Here is a 25,530-nt window from a genome sequence, read left to right on the forward strand (position 1 = left end):
ACTCGGTGAGTCGGCCAAGGAGACTCGGCAAGTCAGGTCTGTTCGAGGAAAACCCTAAATCCGGGACTTTGGGCGTTATTTAAACTCCTTATTCTCTCCATTAGGGTTCCTTAGAGCCTCCCTCATACAGAAAACGAACCCTAGGCCCCCATTGTTGTGCATTCAAGCTTCCAAGTCATTTTTGGGTGAATTGAAGGAAGAAGAAAGAGGGAAATCATTGAAGTCTCAAGGATTGGCCTTAGATCTGGAGTTTGTGGAACCTTTCTGAGTTATTGAAGGTAATAAGTCGTTTCTTTCCTTTAGGTCTTCTTTGGTTGTGAGATTTGGGGCTTTTTAAGCCATGGATAGCCATCCATTTGAGTTAGAAGCCGAATCTGGAGTTGCTACTTTAGATCCGAACATATTATGGTCTTGAGAAGCATAAAGTTTCAGCCATTGAGTTGATTATGGAGCCTCCATGCCTTAAACCCTAGTTTTTGGTGTATTTTGCCTAGATCTCCTTCTCTACATGTAAAGTTTGCAACTTTACGTGAGGAATAGGCTTGGGAAGGGTAGATCTAGAGTTTGGAGTCCATGCATGACTCAAAAGTCCTCTGCATGTATAGAGATCTGAATGGAATCGACGAGTCCTTTGAGTGGACTCGACGAGTAGCATGAAGATGAGGAGGAACTCGACGAGTTGGATGAACAGCTCGTCGAGTCAGATGAAGTTGGGCAGGAACTCGCCAAGTTGGATGAACAACTCGGCGAGTCTGTTGAGGGTTGTCTTGGGCTCGGTGAGTCAGGTCGCAAAACCCCCAAACCCTTCGAGTTGAGACTCGAATCAGTGAGTCGAATGGAGACTCGGTGAGTTGGACAGGTCAGGACTCGGAAATCGGTAGACTCGGCGAGTCATGGACTGACTCGGCGAGTCGAGTCGCGAATAGAAGGACTCTGAACATATGAACTCGGCGAGTCAATAGGGTGACTCGGCGAGTAAGGTTGACCTGGAAGGTTGACTTTGACCAGGACTTTGACTTTGACCAGAGTTGACTTGGTTGTCTTTCGGGGGTCAGTTAGACTCAGTGTTGCATTGATATTGGTAGCTCGGGGAGCGAGTGGAGCAGGAGTTCAGAGAGTTGTCGGGCAGCAGCTAGTGGGTTCATCAGCCAGTTCAGCCAGTGTAGGTGAGTTTCCCTTTGTATGAATGGGTCTACGGCCACAATGCCGGCCCATGTAGTTATGAGTAGAAGACTCGGGGGTTAGCCCTAGGCAAAGTATGCTAGTATGATATTCAGGACGAGGTCCAATGATAGAGGGCGGGTGCCCAAGGAATGGTTTATGTGATAGTTTATACTTGTTGTCTGTGTGATACTTGTATATGCCTGGTAGGGAGGTGAGTGTGGGCGAGGTCCCGTATCTCACCACTAGCAGAGTGTGGATGGTGTTCCACATCTCAGTAGCAGCAGATCAGTGGCGAGGCCCAAGCCAGGGAAGGAGTAAGGGTGGGTTGGGCACATACCTCACTATCAGCAGGAGTATGGACGTAGTTCCATGACTCATCAGTAGCGGGACAAGGGCGGGGCCTAGAGATAGGCGAGGCCTTAGGACAAGATCTGTTAGAATCTGTTAAGCTTATGTGATGTGATGTGATATGTTTATGTGCTATTATATGTTAGTGGGCGAGGCCTAAATGAAACAGATCTGTATCCGAGCGGGGCTCGAAGCCAGGCGTGCCCTGGAGCGGCGGGGCCGTTGTAGCGGGCGAGGCCAGAGGTAGGGGTAAGCGAGGCCCAGTATGTGCAGTATGTGGTTATGAATGGTATGTGGTAGGGTGGGGAACTCACTAAGCTTTGTGCTTACGGTTTTTAGTTTTGGTTTCAGGTACTTCCGGTAGCGGATGATGGAGCTCGGGGTGATCGCATGGCACACACCATAAATTAGTCAGCCTGGGAATGTTTACTCTGATAACAATCATGTATTTTGGAAACTATTACTCTGTTTATGTTTTGAAAAGATGAATTTGCTTAAAGTGATGTTTTATTAAAAGAAATTTTTAGTTTTGAATTTTGGGATGTTACAAGTTGGTATCAGAGCCTTGGTTTGAGGGATTCAGACTTGCTCTCGGGTGTATCTGAACTCAAACTGAGGAATTGGTATAGAAGTTTTCAAAATGAAAAGACAGATTTGTAAAAAGAGAGTTTTGGGAAAGAAAACAGTTTTAGAAAGGCAAAAATAATTCAGAAAGAAAAGAACTTTGAAAAGAAAAAAAAAGGGTGTGGTGCATGCAATCAACCGAGCTCAAGTAAGTACCCCAAAATACCCGTACAAGTTTATGATCTGAATATCAGTTAGTAGAACAGCATGCTAGAATAGGGCTAAGGATCTAGGGATGATGCCTTATGTGCCTGTTATATGTGCTTTCGAGCTGCATGATAGTGCTGATTAGACAATAGTAGGACAGCCTGTTTAGGTTATGCCTGAGTCTATGAGTTGTGTTGCATGCTAGTTCAGATTTTTGCTGCATGGATGTGATTGCTTGAGTATATTATGGTTAGATTTTCCCTTGTCTAAATGCTGCTTGCTTTGTGCATTGTGAGATACTGAGTGATGGGAGTTAGCCATTAGGTGGATACGGCACGTCACATGTGATCAGGGTTGAATAATCTCTGAGTGTTGGATTTGGTCCTATTGCACAGCTCTTGTTTGAGTCCAACCGTTGTAGGGATGAGTCTTTTACTTGAAGGATTATCTGAGCCTCGTCACATGTGATGGTATTCAGGTGATGGCTAATTGGCATCACAAGGAGACCCTCAGCAGCTGAGGATTGGTTTAAGTTGAGTTAGAGGTTTTTCTAGGGTAAGCCTAGGATGAGATAGTGCTGGGAGCAGTAGTAGTGGTTAAGGGACCTGGTGGAGTCAAAGCATTCCTGAGGAAAGTACGGATAGATGTAGAAGGTAGTATGGGCACGTACTACTGAAAGCAGAGGATCCGTACTTGATTCAGGAAAAGCCGAGATAAGACCGGGAACCTGGTAGGGTGTGTTTGGTCTCGCATCAGTGATGAGTATTCTGATAGTGGTTGTGGTATATTTTCAGCATGGTGTAACGTCCCAAAATTCAAGACTAAAAATTCCTTTTAATAAAGTATCACTTAAAGTAAAATCATCATTTCAAAACATAAACAGAGTATTAGTTTTCAAAACACATGTTCATTATCAGAGTAAAACATTCCCAGGCTGACTAATCTATGGTGTGTGCCATGCGATCATCCCGAGCTCCATCATCCGCTACCGGAAGTACCTGAAACCAAAACTAAACGCCGTAATCATGAAGCTTAGTGAGTTCCCCAGATACCTCATACCATACAAACCATTCATAGCCAAGAGCTATACATAACCGACTTATCCATAATCAAATAAGGTGCTATGTGCCAAACATAGTCTTGCCATTATGCCACAGGCCGCGCGTGGTCTTCCTGGTCAAGCCTGGGCCGCTCCCTGGGTCTTACAGACAAGTGCCAAGGGTCACCCCCTGGTCTTACAGACATGTGCCAAGGGCCACCCCCTGGTCTTTTATGCAAGTATCACAAAGACAATCGTACATACTACTCTACTTAGCTAAACAGCATACAGTGTGCCAGAAGCCACCTCCTGGTATTTCATATATAATAGCATACAATGTGCCAGGAGCCACCTCCTGGTCTTGCATACATATTGCCTAGGACTAACCCCCGGGTCATCCTATCATACATAATAACGTACTGTGTGCCAGGGGCCACCCCCTGGTCTTTCATGCATATTCTAAATGGGCCGGCATTGGTGCCTTAGACCCATAGAAACAGTGAGGAGACTCACCTCGCACTGTTGAACTCTGCTGATAATCCTCCGGCTGCTGACCGACAACTCTCTGAACTCCTGCTCCACTAGCTCCCCGAGCTACCAATATCAATACAACACTTAGTCTAACTATCTCCCGAAAGTCAACTAAGTCAACTCAGGTCGAAGTCAAAGTCCTGGTCAAAGTCAACCTTCCAGGTCACCCTGCTGACTCGCCGAGTTCATAAGTCCAGAGTCCTTCCACTCGCGACTCTACTCGCCAAGTCAGTCCATGACTCGCCGAGTCTACCGATTTCCGAGTCCTGACCTGTCCAACTCACCGAGTCTCTAATCGACTCAGTGATTCGAGTCTAAACTCGAAGGGTTTGGGGTTTCGCGACTTGACTCGCCGAGTCCAAGAACAGACTCGCCGTGTCCAAGACAATCTTCATCCAACTCGCCGAGTTGTTCTTCCAACTCGCCGAGTTCATGCCCAACTTCATCCGACTCGACGAGCTGTTCATCCCACTCATCGAGTTCCTCCTCATCTTCAAGCTACTCGCCGAGTCCATCCGGTCCTTCATACATGCAGAGGACTTTTGAGTCATGTAGGGACTCAAATCTGTAGATCTACCCTTCCCAAGCCTATTCCTTACGTAAAGTTGCAAACTTTACGTGTAGAGAAGGAGATCTAAGCAAAATACACCATAAACTAGGGTTTAAGGCCAAGTGGCTTCAACATTGACTCAAGGGCTGATACTTTATGCTTCTCTAGTCCATAACACACTTGGATCTGAAGTAGCAACTCCAGATCCGGCTTCTAACTCAAATGGGTGTCAAACCATGGCTTAAAAGCCCCAAATCTCACAACCATGGAAGACCTAAAGGAGAGAGGGACGACTTATTACCTTCAATATCTCAGAAAGGCTCCACAAACTCCAGATCTATAGTCCCTTCTTGCTCCTCCAAGTTCCTTCTTCCTTCTCTAAGCTTTAATGCACCTTACAAGGCAACAAATGGCTCAATCAAAGGTTATGACGGCTAGGGTTTGGTATCCAGGGCTGAAGAGGCAGTAAGGGAACCCTAGGAAGAAGATTAAGACGTTTATATAGGCTCCAAGTCCCGAATTTAGGGTTTTCCACGCACAGACCAGACTCGCCGAGTCACCTTGGCCTACCCGCCGAGTCGGTCACTTACTCCTCGACCCGGATCCCGCTTGGACTCGCCGAGTTGACCCCTAAACTTAGGGTTTTCTTTCCTTTCTTGGCCTTCAAAACTTTGGGTGTTACAACTCTCCCCCACTTAAATTAAACTTCGTCCTCGAAGTTTGCCATGGCCCACCGCCTGCAATCCGCCTTCAATACCCACCAATTATCCCAACACCAGCTGCCTACCTTCGTTGGTCTTCCACCCGGTCATTCTGACTAACGCAAATCCCTGCGGATAATCATTTCGGGTCAACTCTGACCCTGATCATTCTGGAAACACAACTTACTCAGCCGACAACCTTCTGGTACTCTTCGAGTACTGCAACTGAACCCATAGGGGATTCACCCCTTCTTTCCTCATGCGATTCCCTTGCTTTCCCAAGGCGATGCCCCAAAACAACTATCTCCCCTGCCACTATGAGGATCCTATCTTCACCAAATCCATTACTCCCGCTACTTCCAGTACGGGTCATTATCGCCAGTATCCGCTGGGCATTCTTTCTACTATAATTGGTGTTGAGCACCCCATGACGAACTATTTGAATTTCACCATAGACTGCTTACCAGCACTGCTACTGGCTGGAAATTTCTGCTATTCCTTATCTGCCTTTCGGATGAACTGAGACCACCATGGTCCCTACCAATCTACCAATATCTAGATTACCGGCTCCCACCGGTCGATAGCCTCAACTCAACTCCTAGTCGCTCCCAACGACTTTCGAAGAAACTTCACCAATAACCGCTCAATCCACTCTGCCACTAAATCATACACCTGATACATTCGCTCTAACGAATAGGGACCGAAGAATGCTACGGGCCATCCCGTAGTCTTACAACACTTCTACGCTGCCAGCCAACCAAAGCTACGGGCCGCCCCACAGTCTTGCTAAACCAGTGCTACGGGCCACACCGTAGCCTAACCATACTCACATACGATTGTTGCGGGCCACACCGCAGTCTTGCTAATCTAATGCTACGGGCCACAGCGCAGTCTAACTAATCTAATGCTATGGGCCACACCGCAGTCTTACTAAACCAGTGCTACGGGCCACACCGTAGCCTAACCATACTCCCATACGATTGCTGTGGGCCGCACCGCAGTCTTGCTAATCTGATGCTACGGGCCACACCGCAGTCTTACTACACTTCTCTTACTAGTTAGTCACTGGTGAATGCTACGGCCATCCGTAGTCTGACAACACCTTTCCCCACCGACTAGCTGCTAGTGGATGCTACGACTAACCCACAGTTGATCATACAGCACAATCGAGTACTCCCAAGTGGTACTCATGTCCCAAATGGAACTCCCAACCGATTCCTATGTAATCTGCGAACAGAAATTTCGAGAATGAGGTCTCACAATTGGCAAGTTTTCCCAACTTCCATCTTACACTATCCTCCAATCATACAGTCACTTGAGCTGTCTTTCTTCCTAACAGGAGAGCGAAACTTAACCTAGTTTCAAAACCCCTTCTACTCCCATAACCTGATTGTTTCTCCCCCACTTAGCCTCAGCTAAGTCCTTACTGCCTGCGAAAACCCGAAGATTTCCATTCCTTCCTTCCTTACTCGATAGGCATGATAACCACCATCGTCCTATCCCTGCTAGCGATCCTTCTCTAGCCCACTCCAACTACCGTATGATTACCGAATACTAGATGAACACCTCCTGCATCCCTGATGCTAAAAAAAATCCCCTAAGCTCTAACTACTGTCCTTATAGTCTGAATAACTGGGCATAGACTCCTTGGTGATAAGCCACTTTCCTTGATGCTTCCGAAAGCCGTCCCGAACACCCAGATTAGAACCATCAAACCCTGATGATGGTGGCTGACCACTTCCCGAACCATTTTCAACCCTAACCGAGATGATACTGAACACTTCGAACCCGAAGTGAAAGATGACCTACACTAGCTACTAATAGCTCATGGTATGCAATTGGCATATGACAATTCCAAAATACAATCCAAATACAAGCAAAGAGACAAATCATACATAAAATCGCCTGAGTCCAGGGTAAAAACTTCCCTAATTCACCTAGGAATGAAAATAGCCATAGATACGTACCTGCAACATTTCTTCCTGTAATCCAGATCTTCCGCATCTGTCACTGCATGGCACTACCCTCTCGCCCATCTGTAATCCTCATAGTCATTGGGGCAGGCGCACTCCCTGCTCCTCCCCTCATCATCGGCCAGTCGGTCCTCTTGTGGCCCACCTGATTGCAGTGAAAACATAATGGGCTTGCCCCCCGTGGGCAGTCCCTGCTGACGTGACCATCACTGCCACACTTGTAGCAGCCGGAACCCCTGGAACGACACACTCCCTCGTGCAGTTTCCCGCACGTGCTGCACTGACTTCGGCCCTGCCGACCCACTAATCGCTGATCTGAAGTCTTGGGTCTCTTCCCGGGACCCTCCAATGTGAATGTCTGATCTGAATTCCTCTTCGTAATGTGCTCTAGATCGATCTCCCTCTCCCTAGCTCTGGCAATCATAGAGTCTAGGGTCGGGCATGCTGAGAAGCTGACATGCTCCCGAATCTCCGCTCTCAACATGTCATGATAGCGGGTCCTCTGCATCTCATCATCCCCTGCATATTGAGGAACTAATAGGGCTCTCTCCCGAAACTTGGCGGTAATCTCCGCCACCGACTCTGTCGTCTGTCTCATGTCTAGGAATTCTATGGCCAGCTGCTGAAGCTCCACTGCCGGTGCAAACTCCGCCCTAAACCTGGTCACGAAGTCTGACCAGGTCATAGCCTCGACGACCGAGGCTCCCAATGAGTCTCCAACTAACTCCCACCAATCTCTAGCTCTGTCTCTCAAACATGCCGTCGCAAAGTGGACCTTTGACCCATCCGGGCAGAAGCTCGTCAACTGTGCAGACTCAATGTCTGCGATCCATCTCCTAGCAGCAATGGGGTTCTTCACCTCTTGAAAATCCGGCGCACCACACCCTCTGAATTCCTTGAAGGACAGCATGCACGTACTTGCCTGGCCAGACGCCAAATCACTCCTGAAAGCTCAGAGGCGATCCTCCATCAGCTTAATGATCCCCTCTTTGATCGACCCGAAAATGACCGGAGTCGCCTCAAGGATGCCTCTCGTAATCTCAGATGCGATGAACTCGCGCAACCCATCATCAACTGGTTCGGATCTCGCGCCCGAACCTGATCCTGAACCGGATCCTGACCCGCCCACTGGTCTCTCTCACAACATCACCATGCTGAAAATATAACACAACCACTATCAGAATATTGATCACTGCTGCGAGGCCAAACACACGCACTACCAGGTTCCCGGTCTTGTCTCGGCCCTTCCTGAATCGAGTACGGATCCTCCACTTTCAGTAGTACGGGCCCATACTACCTTCCACATCTATCCGTACTTTCCTCAGGAATTGCTTTGACTCCACCAGGTCCCTTTCTACTACTTCTGCTTCCAGCACTACCTCCTCCTAGGCTGACCCTAGGGAAACCTCTGACTCAACTCAAACCAGTCCTCAGCTGCTGAAGGCTTCCTCGCGATGCCAATTGGCCATCACCTGGATACCATCACATGTGACGAGGCTCAGATAATCCTTCGAGTAAAAGACTCGTCCCTACAATGGTTAGACTCAAACGAGAGCTGCGCAATAGGACCAAGTCCAGCACTCTGAGATTATTCAACCCTGATCACATGTGACGTGGCGTATCCACTTAATGGCTAACTCCCATCACTCAAAATCCCACAATGCACAAAGCAAGCAGCATTCAGACAAGGGGAAAATCTAACCACAACATACTCAAGAAATCATACACATATAGCAAAAATCTGAACTAGCATGCAACACAAACTCATAACTCAGGCATAACCTAAACAGGCTATCCTACTACTATCTAATCAGCACTACTATGCAGCTCAAAAGCACAAATAACAGGCACATAAGGCATCATCCCTAGATCCTTAGTCCTATTCTACCATGCTGTTCTATTAACTGATAATCAAAACATAGACTTGTATGGGTATTTTGGGGTACTTACTTGAGCTCGGCTGATTGCATGCACCACACCTCTTTTCTCTTTTCAAAGTTCTTTTCTTTTTGAATTCTTTTTGCTTTTATAAAACCGTTTTCTTCCTCAAACTCTCTTTTACAAAACTGTCTTTTCATTTTGAAAACTCTTATACCAATCCCTCAGTTTGAGTTCAGACATGCTCGAGAGCGTGTCCGAATCCCTCAAACCAAGGCTCTGATACCAACTTGTAACGTCCCAAAATTCAAGACTAAAAATTTCTTTTAATAAAGTATCACTTAAAGTAAAATCATCATTTCAAAACATAAACAGAGTATTAGTTTTCAAAACACATGTTCATTATCAGAGTAAAACATTCCCAGGCTAACTAATCTATGGTGTGTGCCATGCGATCATCCCGAGCTCCATCATCCGCTACCGGAATTACCTGAAACCAAAACTGAAAGTCGTAAGCACGAAGCTTAGTGAGTTCCCCAGATACCTCATACCTTACAAACCATTCATAGCCAAGAGCTATACATAACCGACTTATCCATAATCAAATAAGGTGCTATGTGCCAAACATAGTCTTGCCATTATGCCACGGGCTGCGCGTGGTCTTCCTGGTCAAGCCTGGGCCGCTCCCTGGGTCTTACAGACAAGTGCCAAGGGCCACCCCCTGGTCTTACAGACATGTGCCAAGGGACACCCCATGGTCTTTTATGCAAGTATCACAAAGACAACCGTACATACTACTCTACTTAGCTAAATAGCATACAGTGTGCCAGAAGCCACCTCCTGGTCTTTCATATATAATAGCATACAATGCGCCAGGAGCCACCTCCTGGTCTTGCATACATATTGCCTAGGGCTAACCCCCGAGTCTTCCTATCATACATAATAATGTACTGTGTGCCAGGGGCCACCCCCTGGTCTTTCATGCATATTCTAAATGGGTCGGCATTGGTGCCTTAGACCCATACAAACAGTGAGGAGACTCACCTCACACTGCTGAACTCTGCTGATAATCCTCCGGCTGCTGAACGACAACTCTCTAAACTCCTGCTCCACTAGCTCCCCGAGCTACCAATATCTATCCAACACTTAGTCTAACTATCTCCCGAAAGTCAACTAAGTCAACTCAGGTCGAAGTCAAAGTCCTGGTCAAAGTCAACCTTCCAGGTCACCCTACTGACTCGTCGAGTTCATAAGTCCAGAGTCCTTCCATTCGCGACTCTACTCGCCGAGTCAGTCCATGACTCACCGAGTCTACCGATTTCCGAGTCCTGACCTGTCCAACTCACCGAGTCTCTAATCGACTCAGTGATTCGAGTCTAAACTCGAAGGGTTTGGGGTTTCGCGACTTGACTCGCCGAGTCCAAGAACAGACTCGCCGTTTCCAAGACAATCTTCATCCAACTCGCGAGTTGTTCTTCCAACTCGCCGAGTTCATGCCCAACTCCATCCGACTCGACGAGCTGTTCGTCCCACTCGTCGAGTTCCTCTTCATCTTCAAGCTACTAGTCGAGTCCACTCAAAGGACTCGTCGAGTCCATCCGGTCGTTCATACATGCAGAGGACTTTTGAGTCATGCAGGGACTCAAATCTGTAGATCTACCCGTCCCAAGCCTATTCCTCACATAAAGTTGCAAACTTTACGTGTGCAACTTTACGTGTAGAGAAGGAGATCTAAGCAAAATACACCATAAACTAGGGTTTAAGGCCAAGGGGCTTCAACATTGACTCAAGGGCTGATACTTTATGCTTCTCTAGTCCATAACACACTTGGATCTGAAGTAGCAACTCCAGATCCGGCTTCTAACTCAAATGGGTGTCCAACCATGGCTTAAAAGCCCCAAATCTCACAACCATGGAAGACCTAAAGGAGAGAGGGACGACTTATTACCTTCAATATCTCAGAAAGGCTCCACAAACTCCAGATCTATAGTCCCTTCTTGCTCCTCCAAGTTCCTTCTTCCTTCTCCAAGATTTAATGCACCTTCCAAGGCAACAAATGGCTCAATCAAAGGTTATGACGGCTAGGGTTTGGTATCCAGGGCTGAAGAGGCAGTAAGGGAACCCTAGGAAGAAGATTAAGACGTTTATATAGGCTCCAAGTCCCGAATTTAGGGTTTTCCACGCACAGACCGGACTCGCTGAGTAACCTTGGCTTACTCGCCGAGTCGGTCACTTACTCCTCGACCCGGATCCCGCTCGGACTCGCCGAGTCCCCCTTTGGACTCGCCGAGTCGACCCCTAAACTTAGGGTTTTCTTTCCTTTCTTGGCCTTCAAAACTTTGGGTGTTACAACTCTCCCCCACTTAAATTAAACTTCGTCCTCGAAGTTTGCCATGGCCCACCGCCTGCAATCCGCCTTCAATACCCACCAATTATCCCAAGACCAGCTGCCTACCTTCGCTGGTCTTCCACCCGGTCATTCTGACTAACATAAATCCCTGCGGATAATCATTTCAGGTCAACTCTGAACCTGATCATTCTGGAAACACAACTTACTCAGCCGACAACCTTCTGGTACTCTACGAGTACTGCAACTGAACCCATAGGGGATTCACCCCTTCTTTCCTCATGCGATTCCCTTGCTTTCCCAAGGCGATGCCCCAAAACAACTATCTCCCCTGCCATTGTGAGGATCCTATCTTCACCAAATCCGTTACTCCCGCTACTTCCAGTACGGGTCATTATCGCCAGTATCCGCTGGGCATTCTTTCTACTATAATTGGTGTCGAGCACCCCATGACGAACTATCTGAATTTCACCATAGACTGCTTTCCAGCACTGCTACTGGCTGGAAATTTCTGCTATTCCTTATCTGCCTTTCGGATGAACTGAGAACACCCTGGTCCCTACTAATCTACCAATATCTGGATTACCGGCTCCCACCGGTCGCTAGCCTCAACTCAACTCCTAGTCGCTCCCAGCGACTTTCGAAGAAACTTCACCAATAACCGCTCAATCCACTCTGCCACTAAATCATACACCTGATACATTCGCTCTAACGAATAGGGACCGATAAATGCTACGGGCCATCCCGTAGTCTTACAACACTTCTACGCTGCCAGCCAACCAAAGCTACGGGCCGCCCCGCCGTCTTGCTAAACCAGTGCTACGGGCCACACCGTAGCCTAACCATACTCACATACGATTGCTGCGGGCCACACAACAGTCTGGCTAATCTAATGCTACGGGCCACACCGCAGTCTTACTAATCTAATGCTACGGGCCACATCGCAGTCTTACTAAACCAGTGCTACGGGCCACACCGTAGCCTAACCATACTCCCATACGATTGCTGCGGGCCGCACCGTAGTCTTGCTAATCTGATGCTACGGGCCACACCGCAGTCTTACTACGCTTCTCTTACTAGTTAGCCACTGGTGAATGCTACGGCCATCAGGTAGTCTGACAACACCTTTCCGCACCGACTAGCTGCTAGTGGATGCTACGACTAACCCACAGTTGATCATACAGCACAATCGAGTACTCCCAAGTGGTACTCATGTCCCAAATGGAACTCCCAACCGATTCCTATGTAATCCGCGACCAGAAATTTCGAGAATGAGGTCTCACAATTAGCAAGTTTTCCCAACTTCCATCTTACATTATCCTCCAATCATACAGTCACCTGAGTCGTCTTTCTACCTAACAGGAGAGCGAAACTTAACCTAGTTGGAGTTGACTACCTTAGAGGCGCGATCAGCACCGGATGTTGCAGGTATGCGCTTTCTGTCACACCCCGAAAACCAAAGGCGGAAACATTTCCGGGGTTGACTCCACGTTGAGTATCAAATCCAATGTACATAGTAAGTAAAGTAAATCAACCATTACATTACATATAAGAAAGTTTTACATTTGTTTCAAAAGCATAAGTTATACAAGTGATACATATCATATATAAACAACACGAAACGAGTCTTCTACGCACTTCTTCTTCACCAAAAGAGATCGTTGGGTACCTGTCTAATGTGAACCTGAGAATACAAGCGGTTTGAAAATCAGCATAAAGCTGGTGAGTTCATAAGCGGTTTTGTTTTCTGAAAATGTACGAGTTCCCTTAGTTTTCTGAAAACGTGATTATCCAAGAAAATCCCATATTTTCTTATGTAAAGTTAGTTTCCAAATCCGAAAAGTAAAGTAAACGATGTACAATGAAAAACATTATTGTTTATTGTGAATTGTAAAGTTTAGTTATCCAACTCGTTATACTTTTCTGGTTACATACTACTGTTACTCAGGAAAATCCTATATTTTCCTACATGTGTGAGTGTGAACTATTGCTGGTTCTATGTGAGCTAACTGATACTGATTCCGATTATGTTCATTATTATCCATAGGAAAACCCCATGTTTTCCTAAATGAGTGAGGGTGTGCTATTACCAATTCTGTGTATACTAACTGTTACCGATTCTGATTATGTTCATTATTATCCATAGGAAAACCCCATGTTTTCCTGAATGTGTGTGTGCATCATTACCGATTCTGGTTATGTTCAGTGTTCTCCCCAGGAAAACCCCATGTTTTCCTGAATGTGTGTATGTGTGTGCCTTTTATCCTTGAACGTACATTAGCTTTACTACGTACATAAAGCTAGTAAATGAGTCTAAAGCGTTAATAATCTAGATTGTGAGTCCTTAACCATACTCAGACTAGATATGACTCGAGTCGTGGTCAATATCCTTTTCATGACTTTCATCACCATTGAACCTTTCGGTTCGGCTGTAGCTAGCAGCCAGGTGTGGGATTGTCAGTCCCGTATAGATCTATACACTCAAGTCACGCTCTCCTACGTACGGAGATTCTGGTTACAGGGGCAGTCCTCCACTATCTCGTGCCGAGGAAGTGTTACAAGGACGTGTATCCAATCTTTAAGATTACTCATCACTTCTCACCTAGAGAAGTAGTATCTACGACTAACTAAGTTCTAACGTGCCTGTCCTTTACACTCGAGCCTAGGTGTTTTATTAAGGACATTACACTCGAGCCTAGGTGTTATCTAAATGATGACTGTCCTTTACACTCGAGCCTAGGTGTTTTATTAAGGACATTACAGTTGTTCTAAGTTATTTAATGATTACTTGTCCTTTACACTCGATCCTAGGGGTATTATTAACGACGTTACAATTGATTTGTGTGTTACGATGGTATTTATCTATCACACTCGAGCCTAGGTGTATTGTTAAGGACATACAGATGTTTTATGTTTTCTGTTGGTGTCTGTCTTTTACACTCGAACCTTAGTGTTTTATTACAGACATTACAATATTTTATGTGTTCTATCAATTTAAGTGTGAACAATCAAACGTGAAGTATACATTATAACAGTGTATAATAAGAATTGAAAATCGGGTTAAAACAAACAACTCTGCAAGTTAAAAATAGTTTGTTAAAAGGTTTTCAATTCTTAAAAATATACAAATATGAAACCATTTAACTGAAATCGCCATTTTAAGTACAAGATATTCTTGTACTTTTGCTTGTATTCCCCCCTGAAAACATTGAAAAACCATTGAAAAAGGGTAGGGGTATGAACTCACCGGACGCGGAAGTGTGTCGATTTCGGATGCTAAACGTTGAATCGAGGCCTGATAACACGCGAGGTTCCTATGTAATATGAAATGGCATACAAATATATCTAATTAAATTCATAAACTCTAATTAGATATGAAGTCACACTCCAACGAACGAAAACACCTCAAAACGGGTGTTTGGAGTGACCCGGGTGACATCTACGGACGAGAATTGAAGCGAAGGACTTGGGATTTGAGTTTACTCCCCAAGAGTAAACTTCCTAATGAATTTACGGCCTATACACCACTCACACATGAGTTCACGGCCGTGAACTCATGTTGGCAAGATTTATGGTGCTTAAAGGGTCATTAACACTTGGGAAGGGTTGGAACAATTTTACCTAAGGCTTGGAATGAATTAAAATCACCAAATACAACACTTAAGGGAGTTTACGGCCTTGGCATGGGGCCTATGGCCTTAAACTCTCATACTCCCATGAATAAGTGTTTTTAAGGTTCCAAAGTTAATCATATGTGATTCTAAAAATTCCTACAAGCCTTGAAATGATTTTTGGGAACAATTTGACATCCTTTTTGGAGTTTACGGCCTTGGAGCACCTTCTATGGACGTAAAATCTCAAATGAAGAGTTTTGATGTGTTTAAAGCCCTTAAACTATTTTTGGTTGGTTCTATGATTTATTCCAAGGCTTTTGGTAGTGTTGGATGGCTTTCTAACACCTTAGAAGTGAGTTTACACCCATGTTTGAGGAGTTTACGGCCCAAGCACATTCCTTGGCCGTAAACTCATACAAATTCCCCAAAATTCATGTTTGAAGTGTTCTAAGTCCATTACCAAGTTCCTAAAAGTCATAACTAGGTCTAAATTGGGTCATGGAAGGGTTTAAGGGCTTAAAAACCCTTTAAATATGGGTTTACGGCCTAAGCACCATTCTGGGCTGTAAACTCATATACAAGCCTCTAAATCACAAATAAATCTCGAATTTGAAGGACCAATATGATGCAAAATGAGTATAGGAAGGTACCTTGAAGATTTGAGACCTTAAACTCAAGATTTGGACCCTTAAATCTAGTTTGAGGAGAGAGGTTGGAGTGATAGTTGTAAAATGAAGCAAAAACTTCAAAATGAAGACTTAGATCACTTTAAATAGTGTCCAAGTTCGGGACACGGTAGAATTCTACCCGATACCGGCATTAGACGGGGCTTTTGGTCGCACCCGGCCAATTTGCTGTAACCCGATATGGTTGATTCTAGAAATGTTCCGATCATTAATATGAGATGTTAGAATGAGTTCTAAGGGTATTAAGACACTTATTAAGTCATAAAATAAAACCCACATCAACGACTTAATAAAAGGTCGGAAACGGAAACGAAATCGGAAACGGCGATTAGATGATCGGAACGACTCGCGAGAAGGGTTACATTTAGGGATATGAATTTCGGGTTGTTACATTATCCCCCCGTTAGAGGGAATTTCGTCCCGAAATTCAGAGATTCGAACACAGATCACGAAGTGAAAAGAGATATAAGGATGAATCTACTGCTTCGGGTCTTCAAGCTCCTAAGTGGAATCGGGTCTCCGCTTGACATTCCAGCGAACCCTCACTGTCAGGATGTGGCTTTGTTACGCATGGTTAACCTCTCAATCCATGATCTCAATTGATTCATCCATGAAGGTTCGGATTTTTATTGGTTTTGACCTCATCAAAGGGCGACTAGGGTTTTCATCAGGTTTGCACTTCTCACAAACAACGTTGTGGAATATTGGATGCTCGCTGCTAAGTTCCTAAAGATAGCTCAGAGAGGGCTATGGAATCGGTTCCTAACGAGGGTCTCGAAGAGTCTAAGGTTCCACAAGCTAAGTTTTCCACACTTCCCAAGGCGTACTATGTCTTTCCAGGGTAAAACCTCCAACAAGTGGGTACACTTTCACATGACAAAGTAATTAAGGGTCTGATGGTTCTAAGGGAAACTTCTACATGAGTCTACGATTATAGTCGGCGGAACCCAAGAATCGACAGGTTTCCATGGGTGTTCCTGGTATCGACTAGTTCTTTATTGCCTTAGCTTTTGGAAAGGTTTACGAGTATGACTGCTTTGCTTATCTATATGACCAAGAAAATGGTTCGACCGAAAGGCGCCACTACTACCTCGTAGTGATCGTATCATGCCCTGATTGCTGACTTGCACACATCGTGCTTACTGAGGTTTCGCTACGAGGAAATTCCTGGGATTAGGTCAATGCGAGACTGGACTGCACGTTCGGAAAGAATTACCAAGAATTCTTTGGAAATAGTATCGGGGAAGGAATCATAGACTTCTCGTTTCTCGATGATCACTCGGACGAGAAATACATGGAAAGACTTCTTAAGCTTTGATGTACGAAGATCATGAAAGTCGAGTCGGAGGAAGGTTGGAACGAACGGCTTTCTCGAAACTAGGAATGACAACATGAATGAGTCTCGGTCATTAGATGCTAAGGGTGACATCAAAGCATCTCATAAAAAGTTTGCCACTAGGTCGAATGGAAAAAGAATATCACTCGGATTGAGAATACAATCTACAAATACGACACAAGCGTTCTCATTCTCACGTGATAACCATATCAAAGATATACATATTCGGTTACTCGAAAACGACGGGGTTAGAAAATGTTCAAATGGATGGTTGACGAATTTCTTTCGGTGCTAGAATCGAAAAGAATCACAGGCATATAAATTTAACAAGGGAAAATATACCTGTGGCAACGGTGGGATCGGTGGTTGTCTCCTTTTGTCCTATCGCTATAACTTTTCCGGTGTTGCCAGGTGTTACAGCCTTGGGACAATTTCGCTTAAGATTCCCAACTTCTCCACAACCATAGCAGGCCCGACCAATGCCCGCTCCGGAAGTTTGACTCGTTGATTGGGTTGGTGTCTTATAGTTTTTCGCCATGTGACCCTTTATGCCACATTTGTTGCAAATTATCTCTATACATGGACCGGAAGGAAGATGATGATAGTTGCACTTGTCACAACTAGGAAGGGTTCCAGCATACTTACTGGCAGGTTTTCGAGTTGAGGATCCAACAACAGAGACAGCTGCAGGGGAAGTGGCAGCGTGAACTGCCACCGTTTGTTGTCTCTTCGAAGACTCATGCGATGCCTGACTTTTCTCTTTCTCCCCAAGTTTTCTTTTCTCAACACTCCTCACTGTCGGCTCAGGAGTGGTAGCTGCCTCCTCAAGGTCTTCGCTATGATCGATTAGGACCTGTGCTAAGCGTTTGGCGCTGTCGTATGTATCCGGCCTCGTGGCTATAACGTTCCCTTTCGTTGGCTGGGTCAGACCCCAAATGAATCTCTCTATCTTCTTACTCTCCGGGGTAACCATTCCCGGGCAAAGTAGTGCCAAGTCGTCGAACCTGGAAGTATAAGCAGTGATGTCGGAACCTTTCATCTTCAGGTTCCAAAGTTCATGTTCTAACTTCTGCATTTCGCCCCGATGGCAGTACTCAGCCAGCAGAAGTTCCTTCATGGCTTTCCAACCCATGGCGTTGGCTACAGGTAAGGTTAGGGATTTGACTCGACCGTTCCACCAAGTCAAGGCTTTTTCGATAAAGGTGCAGGCGGCAAACTTCACCTTGTCTGAATCTGAACAGGCGCAAATTTCAAAGATGGATTCGATCTTCTCGAACCATCGGGTGAGGGAAATGACACCTCTAGTGCCATCAAAGGACGGGGGTTTTGCGTTCATGAAATCCTTATATGAACGCTCTTTTCGGTGTCCCTGACTTCTTTCTTGGTTTTGGGTTTGGGTATCACCTCCCGAACCACCGGAACCGTCGGAGTTCCGTTGAGACATGGTAGCTGCTACCGCGGCTATAACAGCTGCCTGGAATACTACTGGATCAATTTGGGGAGGAGGTGGTGGCGGAGGGTTGTTGGTCGTGGAGCTGGGTCTCTTTCTTGGAGGCATCTTGATCTAATAAGATCAAGGAAGAGAGGATAATAAGTCCTCTGAATTGAATCAAGAGATATGACAGATATATGCTAACAAGCGATAAGGAAGGATAGAGTTATCAAGACAAGAAAATTATCGCTAAGAGGATGATCAAAGAACAATGTATGAACGAGGATTTCTACCAAGGATTGGCTCGAGAAATACTCCCATAGTATTTCAGGATTCGTTACGACACTAGCTCGATGTTTGTGGTATTAGGGTAAGTTTTAGGCATGCCGCATACCACAGTCACTCCCAAGCACATGTTGACCGTGTCTCGAATGAATATAGTTGGCCAGGCTATATTGATCCTAGACACGACTACATAACTGCCCAGGTTTAACCGCAGCATACAACACCCATTTATTTATGTTTTGTTCTACTTGTAGTTACGGATCTCGACGGGTCGGTATACATATATACTTTCGAAAATACTTATATTTTGAAGGATACTTTTAGTTCAGAGCACTTAGGCCCCTTAATGTTTATAGTTTTATACCATGTAAGGTTTGGTATACTTCATTCACTATAAACAAGGGCTCTGATACCAATCTGTCACACCCCGAAAACCAAAGGCGGAAACATTTCCGGGGTTGACTCCACTTTGAGTATCAAATCCAATGTACATAGTAAGTAAAGTAAATCAACCATTACATTACATCTAAGAAAGTTTTACATTTGTTTCAAAAGCATAAGCTATACAAGTGATACATATCATATATAAACAACACGAAACGAGTCTTCTACGCACTTCTTCTTCACCAAAAGAGATCGTTGGGTACCTGTCTAATGTGAACCTGAGAATACAAGCGGTTTGAAAATCAGCATAAAGCTGGCGAGTTCATAAGCGGTTTTGTTTTCTGAAAATGTACGAGTTCCCTTAGTTTTCTGAAAACGTGATTATCCAAGAAAATCCCATATTTTCTTATGTAAAGTTAGTTTCCAAATCCGAAAAGTAAAGTAAACGATGTACAATGAAAAGCATTATTGTTTATTGTGAATTGTAAAGTTTAGTTATCCAACTCGTTATACTTTTCTGGTTACATACTACTGTTACTCAGGAAAATCCTATATTTTCCTACATGTGTGAGTGTGAACTATTACTGGTTCTATGTGAGCTAACTGATACTGATTCCGATTATGTTCATTATTATCCATAGGAAAACCCCATGTTTTCCTAAATGAGTGAGGGTGTGCTATTACAATTCTGTGTATACTAACTGTTACCGATTCTGATTATGTTCATTATTATCCATAGGAAAACCCCATGTTTTCCTGAATGTGTGTGTGCATCATTACCGATTCTGGTTATGTTCAGTGTTCTCCCCAGGAAAACCCCATGTTTTCCTGAATGTGCGTATGTGTGTGCCTGTTATCCTTGAACGTACATTAGCTTTACTACGTACATAAAGCTAGTAAATGAGTCTAAAGCGTTAATAATCTAGATTGCGAGTCCTTAACCATACTCAGACTAGATATGACTCGAGTCGTGGTCAATATCCTTTTCATGACTTTCATCACCATTGAACCTTTCGGTTCGGCTGTAGCTAGCAGCCAGGTGTGGGATTGTCAGTCCCGTATAGATCTATACACTCAAGTCACGCTCTCCTACGTACGGAGATTCTGGTTACAGGGGCAGTCCTCCACTATCTCGTGCCGAGGAAGTGTTACAAGGACGTGTCTCCAATCTTTAAGATTACTCATCACTTCTCGCCTAGAGAAGTAGTATCTACGACTAACTAAGTTCTAACGTGCCTGTCCTTTACACTCGAGCCTAGGTGTTTTATTAAGGACATTACACTCGAGCCTAGGTGTTATCTAAATGATGACTGTCCTTTACACTCGAGCCTAGGTGTTTTATTAAGGACATTACAGTTTTTCTAAGTTATTTAATGATTACTTGTCCTTTACACTCGATCCTAGGGGTATTATTAACGACGTTACAATTGATTTGTGTGTTACGATGGTATTTATCTATCACACTCGAGCCTAGGTGTATTGTTAAGGACATACAGATGTTTTATGTTTTCTGATGGTGTCTGTCTTTTACACTCGAACCTTAGTGTTTTATTACAGACATTACAATATTTTATGTGTTCTATCAATTTAAGTGTGAACAATCAAACGTGAAGTAGACATTATAACAGTGTATAATAAGAATTGAAAATCGGGTTAAAACAAACAACTCTGCAAGTTAAAAATAGTTTGTTAAAAGGTTTTCAATTCTTAAAAATATACAAAGTGAAACCATTTAACTGAAATCGCCAGTTTAAGTACAAGATATTCTTGTAGTTTTGCTTGTATTCCCCCCCTGAAAACATTGAAAAACCATTGAAAAAGGGTAAGGATATGAACTCACCGGACGCGGAAGTGTATCGATTTCGGATGCTAAACGTTGAATCGAGGCCTGATAACACGCGAGGTTCCTATGTAATATGAAATGGCATACAAATATATCTAATTAAATTCATAAACTCTAATTAGATATGAAGTCACACTCCAACGAACGAAAACACCTCAAAACGGGTGTTTGGAGTGACCCGGGTGACATCTACGGACGAGAATTGAAGCGAAGGACTTGGGATTTGAGTTTACTCCCCAAGAGTAAACTTCCTAATGAATTTACGGCCTATACACCACTCACACATGAGTTCACGGCCGTGAACTCATGTTGGCAAGATTTATGGTGCTTAAAGGGTCATTAACACTTGGGAAAGGTTGGAACAATTTTACCTAAGGCTTGGAATGAATTAAAATCACCAAATACAACACTTAAGGGAGTTTATGGCCTTGGCATGGGGCCTATGGCCTTAAACTCTCATACTCCCATGAATAAGTGTTTTTAAGGTTCCAAAGTTAATCACATGTGATTCTAAAAATTCCTACAAGCCTTGAAATGATTTTTGGGCACAATTTGACATCCTTTTTGGAGTTTACGGCCTTGGAGCACCTTCTATGGACGTAAACTCTCAAATGAAGAGCTTTGATGTGTTTAAAGCCCTTAAACTATTTTTGGTTGGTTCTATGATTTATTCCAAGGCTTTTGGTGGTGTTGGATGGCTTTCTAACACCTTAGAAGTGAGTTTACACCCATGTTTGAGGAGTTTACGGCCCAAGCACATGCCTTGGCCGTAAACTCATACAAATTCCCCAAAATTCATGTTTGAAGTGTTCTAAGTCCATTACCAAGTTCCTAAAAGTCATAACTAGGTCTAGATTGGGTCATGGAAGGGTTTAAGGGCTTAAAAACCCTTTAAATATGGGTTTACAGCCTAAGCACCATTCTGGGCCGTAAACTCATATACAAGCCTCTAAATCACGAATAAATCTCGAATTTGAAGGACCAATATGATGTAAAATGAGTATAGGAAGCCTTGAAGATTTGAGACCTTAAACACAAGATTTGGACCCTTAAATCTAGTTTGAGGAGAGAGGTTGGAGTGATAGTTGTAAAATGAAGCAAAAGCTTCAAAATGAAGACTTAGATCACTTTAAATAGTGTCCAAGTTTGGGACACGGTAGAATTCTACCCGATACCGGCGTTAGACGGGGCTTTTGGTCGCACCCGGCCAATTTGCCGTAACCCGATATGGTTTATTCTAGAAATGTTCTGATCATTAATATGAGAAGTTAGAATAAGTTCTAAGGGTATTAAGACACTTATTAAGTCATAAAATAAAACCCACATCAACGACTTAATAAAAGGTCGGAAACGGAAACGAAATCAGAAACGGCGATTGGATGATCGGAACGAGTCGCGAGAAGGGTTACATTTAGGGATATGAATTCCGGGGTGTTACACTTTCTGTTTCAGTTCTTTTATTTGTGCATGGTTATATTGTTATGGTTCTATGTCATCATTCGGTATGAGTATTTTATTTTTGAGCGGTTGCTTGTGATTATGTTATATGCCATCTGCATACCTTGGATATTCGAATGGTAGTGAGGGGATGTGCCCTATGGGAGAAGGTTATATAGGATGCAGTAATTGTAGCATGCTTGGGAGGGACTTGGTATGTCTCGCTAGATCTGAGTTGTACAGTGTTAGAGATGGATTGGTAGATCCCTAGCTATGGTAAGCTTGGGTTCCTCAGTAGATTGATTATGGAATGGTAGCAAGGATTTCTTTGGAGTATTGAGCAACAAGGGGTAAACAGGATCGAAGTGGGGGAGAATCCCCCGAGTGTGCAAAGGTAGGAGCACGCAGATCCAAAATGAGTGTCCGACCTCTGAGAAGGAAAAGAAGTAGTTCATTATTTGATGAATTGAGGATTTCAGGGTTGGGAGTTTGAGAAAACTCCCCATCAGCTAGTGCGTGTGATGGTAATGGTTAGTACGTGGTTAGGAATTCAGGTTGTGGATCGCTCATAAGACTCGAGGGAGTCAGAATGAGGATCTTGAGAGCTAATGGCACATGGGTGCCTTCGTACTAGCATTCAGTGATGGAAGTGATGTAAGACTACGGGGCCGCCGTAGCATTCACTAGCAGTCAGTAATGGAAGTGTTGTAAGACTACAGGGCAGCCGTAGCATTCACTAGCAGTCAGCAAAGGATGGTGATGTAAGACTATGGGTAAGCCGTAGCATTCCTTAGTAGCTTAGATAGCGGAGTTGGGGCGAGGCCCTTACCTCCTAGTGATCGGTCAGGGATCAGGAATGGGTAGTGGATGAGAATGATAGGAAGTTTGCCTATATAGCCCAAGAGAGGTGAGACCTTGGGAGAGGCCGCTCCAGGATATAGTTGGGTGAGACCCGTGGGCGAGGCCCATATGAGATTAGCAGTGTAGATAAGACCTGAGAGCAGGGTTGCTTAGTAGTATGGTTGGGTGAGACCCATGGGCGAGGCGCGAGCGAGAGTGATTAGACTATTGGGACTAGAAGGATAGAGGCGGGTGGGACCTGTGGTCGAGGCCCGTGAATTTTAACAGCGTAGGTGGGACCTGGTAGGGACCTTAGTGTCAAGCCAGGGGATCGAGGATCCCAGGTTTGTAGTACCTGAATGGCAGAATATATTGAGCAGTTATAGTTGGTCGAAGTTTCCTCGGAAGTCGCTGGGAGCGACTAGTGGTAGTGTTGGGACTAGCTACCGGTGGGAGCCGGTAATCCAGACATTGATAGGTTGGTAGGGACCAGGGTGGTCTCAGTTCATCCGGAAGGCAGACAAGGAATAGCAGAATTTTCAGTCAGTAGTACTGCGGGTAAGCAGTGTATGGTGGAATTTAGTTAGTTGAATCGAGGGGTGCTCGACACCAAGTTTTGACAGAGAAAGGTGTCAGTGGTTACTGAAGGTGATGACCCATACTGGAAATACCCGGGTTGATGGAGTTGGTGAAGGATAGGACCTTCACAGTGACAGAGGAAATAGTTGGATATGGAGCATCGCCTTAGGAAGGCAAGGGAATCGCGTAAGGAAAGAAGGGGTCAACCACTATGAGTTCAAGTGCAGTACTTGGAGAATACCAGAAGGATTGTCGGTTGAGTAAGTTGTGTTTCTAAGTTGTTCAAGGTCAGGTTTGACCTGAGGTTTTATCCACGAGGTTTATGTTAGTCAGAATGACCAGGTGGAAGACCAGCGAAGGTAGGCAGCTGGTGTTGGGATAATTGGTGGGTTTTGGAAGCAAATCGCAGGCGGTGGACCATGGAAAACTTCGAGGATGAAGTTTAGTTTAAGTGGGGGAGAGTTGTAGCACCCAAAGTTTTGAAGGCCAAGAAAGGAAAGAAAACCCTAACTTTAATGGGGGGCACTCGGCGAGTCCAAGGAAGAACTCTGCGAGTCCAAGCGGGATCCGGGTCGAGGAGTAAGTGATCGACTCGGCGAGTCGGCCAAGGAGACTCGGCGAGTCAGGTCTGTTCGAGGAAAACCCTACATCCGGGACTTTGGGCGTTATTTAAACTCCTTATTCTCTCCATTAGGGTTCCTTAGAGCCTCCCTCATACAGAAAACGAACCCTAAGCCCTTATTGTTGTGCATTCAAGCTTCCAAGTCATTTTTGGGTGAATTTAAGGAAGAAGAAAGAGGGAAATCATTGAAGTCTCAAGGATTGGCCTTAGATCTGGAGTTTGTGGAACCTTTCTGAGTTATTGAAGGTAATAAGTCGTTTCTTTCCTTTAGTTCTTCTTTGGTTGTGAGATTTGGGGGTTTTTAAGCCATGGATAGTCATCCATTTGAGTTAGAAGCCGGATCTGGAGTTGCTACTTCAGATCCAAGCATATTATGGTCTTGAGAAGCATAAAGTTTCAGCCCTTGAGTTGATTATGGAGCCTCCTTGCCTTAAACCCTAGTTTATGGTGTATTTTGCCTAGATCTCCTTCTCTACACGTAAAGTTTGCAACTTTACGTGAGGAATAGGCTTGGGAAGGGTAGATCTACAGTTTGGAGTCCATGCATGACTCAAAAGTCCTCTGCATGTATAGAGATCTGAATGGACTCGGCGAGTCCTTTGAGTGGACTCGGCGAGTATCATGAAGATGAGGAGGAACTCGACGAGTGGGATGAACAGCTCGTCGAGTCAGATGAAGTTGGGCAGGAACTCGGCGAGTCTGTTGAAGGTTGTCTTGGGCTCGGCGAGTCAGTTCTTAGACTCGGCGAGTCAGGTCGCGAAACCCCCAAACCCTTCGAGTTGAGACTCGAATCAGTGATTTGAATGGAGACTCGGTGAGTTGGACAGATCAGGACTCGGAAATCGGTAGACTCGGCGAGTCATGGACTAAGTCGGCGAGTCGAGTCGCGAATAGAAGGACTCTGAACATATGAACTCGGCAAGTCAATAGGGTGACTCGGCGAGTAAGGTTGACCTGGAAGGTTGACTTTGACCAGGACTTTGACTTTGACCAGAGTTGACTTGGTTGTCTTTCGGGGGTCAGTTAGACTCAGTGTTGCATTGATATTGGTAGCTCGGGGAGCAAGTGGAGCAGGAGTTCAGAGAGTTGTCGGGCAGCACCTAGTGGGTTCATCAGCCAGTTCAGCCAGTGCAAGTGAGTTTCCCTTTGTATGAATGGGTCTACGGCCAC

This window comes from Lactuca sativa, chromosome 9 (genome assembly GCF_002870075.4).
Source record: "Lactuca sativa cultivar Salinas chromosome 9, Lsat_Salinas_v11, whole genome shotgun sequence".
NCBI lineage: Eukaryota > Viridiplantae > Streptophyta > Magnoliopsida > Asterales > Asteraceae > Lactuca > Lactuca sativa.